Below are 3,151 nucleotides of genomic sequence, written 5' to 3'. Positions count from 1 at the left end.
GCTTTGAGCACACACACGACGGCGCCAGAAAAATAGTTTACCTGAGACCGTAGTACGAGTGCCTTTTTACCTTTCCTCCCCGGCAACGGCGCCAGAAAAGTGCTTGATGTCTACGTTCCCCCTCCTTTCTCGTAGACAGTGTTGGGCCTCCAAGAGCGAGAGGTTTGTAGAACAGCAGCAAGTTTCCCTTAAGTGGATACCCAAGGTTTATCGAACTCGGGGAGGAAGAGGTCAAAGATATCCCTCTCATGCAACCCCTGCAACCACAAAGCAAGAAGTCTCTTGTGTCCCCAACACACCAAATAGGTGCACTAGTTCGGCGAAGAGATAGTGAAATACGGGTGGTATAAATAAGTATGAGCAGTAGCAACGGTGCCGGAAAAGTGCTTGGCGTGTAGTTGATGGTGGTGGTATTGCAGCGGTAGTAACGCGAGTAAAACAAGTAAACAAGCGAGTAGTAACTCAGCGGTAGTAACGCAGCGGTAGTAAACAAGCGAGTAGTAACTCAGCGGTATTTAGGAACAAGGCCTAGGGATTACACTTTCACTAGTGGACACTCTCAACATTGATCACATAACAGAATAGATAAATGCATACTCTACACTTTTGTTGGATGATGAACACATTGCATAGGATTACACGAACCCTCAATGCCGGAGTTAACAAGCTCCACAATAATGCTCATGTTTTAGTAACCTTTAGTGTAAGATAGATCAACGCTACTAAACCAAGTACTAGCATAGCATGCACACTCGTCACCTTCATGCATATGTAGGAGGAATAGATCACATCAATATTATCATAGCAATAGTTAACTCCATAATCTACAAGAGATCATGATCATAGCATAAACCAAGTACTAACACGGTGCACGCACTGTCACCTTTACACACATGCGGGAGGAATAAACTACTTTAATAACACATCACTAGAGTAGCACATAGATAAATTGTGATACAACATGCTGCAATCATAAAGAGATATAAATAAGCACCTCACTATGCCATTCAATGAGTAAGTATTCTGTGAAATATGGCCTAAGAGACCCACACGGTGCACACACTCGTCACCTTTACACACGTGGGACTAGGAGTCTCCGGAGATCACATAGGTAAAACTCACTTGACTAGCATAATGACATCTAGATTACAAGCATCATCATATGAATCTCAATCATGTAAAGCAGCTCATGAGATTATTGTATTGAACTACATAGGAGAGAGATGAACCACATAGCTACCGGTACAGCCCCGAGCCTCGATGGAGAACTACTCCCTCCTCATGGGAGCAGCAGCGGTGATGGAGATGGCGGTGGAGATGGCAGCGGTGTCGATGGAGAAGCCTTCCGGGGGCACTTCCCCGCTCCGGCAGGGTGCCGGAACGGAGATCCTGTCCCCCAGATCTTGGCTTCGCGATGGCGGCGGCTCCGGAAGGTTTACGTGGGTTTCGTCAATTGGTATCGGGTTTTCTGATCCAGGGGCTTTATATAGGCGAAGAGGCGGCGCAGGAAGGTCGAAGGGGGGCCCACACCCTAGGGGGGCGCCCCCCTGGCCGCGCCGGGCTAGGGTTTGGTGGCCCTGTGCCTCTTCTCTGGCGGTTCTCGTGTGTTCTGGAGGCTTCCGGGTAAAATAGGAACCTGGGCGTTGATTTCGTCCGATTCCGAGAATATTTCGTTACTAGGATTTTGAAACCAAAAACAGCAGAAAACAGGAACTGGCACTTCGGCATCTTGTTAATAGGTTAGTTCCAGAAAATGCACGAATATGACATAAAGTGTGCATATAACATGTAGATAACATCAATAATGTGGCATGGAACACAAGAAATTATCGATACGTTGGAGACGTATCATTCACCGTCAAGGTTCAGATAAGAAGAGATATCATCTTCTTCTTGTCCGGTCGGCACATATACAATATCGCCGTTTATGATGCCGAACATATGGTCTTCAGCGTCCGGATCATAGTTGTCCATAATCGGGTCAGCTCTATCGTCCACCATATGTCAGTCCTGAAAACATGTAGTAAAAACAAATTAATTTGGCGGTGGCAAAAGGAGAGAGGGCGGTGGCGGTGGCGAAAGGGGGGCGGCGGTGGCGGTGGCGAAAGGGGGGCGGCGGTGGCAAAAGGAGAGAGGTTACAATTTTAAGTTACAATTAAGTTTACAAAATTTTAAGTTACAAAATTTTAAGTTACAATTTTGAGTTACAAAATTTTAAGTTACAAAATTAAATACAATTTTGAGTTACAATTTTAAGTTACAATTTTGAGTTACAATTTTAAGTTACAAAATTTTAAGTTACAAAATTAAAAACAATTAAGTTTACAAAATTTTTAGTTACAATTTTGATTAACAAATTTGAAGTTAAATATTTTGTTAAGTTTAAATTTTTGTTAATATTATATATTCATTTTAAGTTATTTTTTTGCTAAGTTATTTTGTTAAGTTAAAAAACAAAAAAAAAACAAAAAAAGAGAGATTGAGAGGCAGGGGCGCCGTGTATCTGGCGCGCCCCGCCCTCTCTCTCCCGCGCGCGGCGCGGCCGGTACAGTCGGTGGGCGGCGGCGGAGGCGGCAGGCGAAACGGCGGGGCGGCGGAGGCGGCAGCGGCGGCGACGAAACACGGCGGGGCGGCGCGCGCGGTGGTACGGCGAGAAGGGGCGGCGCGGGAAGTGAGAAGGGGCGCGGCCGGCGGTCGACGGCGGCGACGTACGCGAGGCGGTCGAGGGCGTCGGCGTCAAGGAGCGGCGGCGGTCGAGGGCGTCGGCGTCGAGGCGGTCGAGGGCAGCCTGCCGGCATCGAGGAAGAGGAGAAGGAGCGCGCGCAGCCTGACGGTTCGAGGAAGAAGAAGAGAAGTGAACCGCCAGGCGGCGCGCGTGAAATATATACCCCCCCCTTTAGTCGCGGTTGGGGAGGCGACCCGCGACTAAAGGTTACCCTTTAGTCGTGGTTGGCCAGACCAACCGCGACCAAAGGTCATTTTTCGCCGAAAATTTGATTCCCGCGGAAAATAGCCTTTAGTCGCGGCTGGCCAGGCCAACCGCGACTAAAGGTCTTTTTCAAAACAAAATTCATTTCTAAATCTGAAAATACAAATAATATATCAAAAAAATCAGAAAAATAAAAGTAATTCATTTCTAAATCTTTAAAAT

Source organism: Lolium rigidum, chromosome 5 (assembly GCF_022539505.1).
Source record: "Lolium rigidum isolate FL_2022 chromosome 5, APGP_CSIRO_Lrig_0.1, whole genome shotgun sequence".
NCBI classification, from domain to species: Eukaryota; Viridiplantae; Streptophyta; class Magnoliopsida; order Poales; family Poaceae; genus Lolium; species Lolium rigidum.
Note: the sequence above shows the minus strand (reverse complement) of the source record.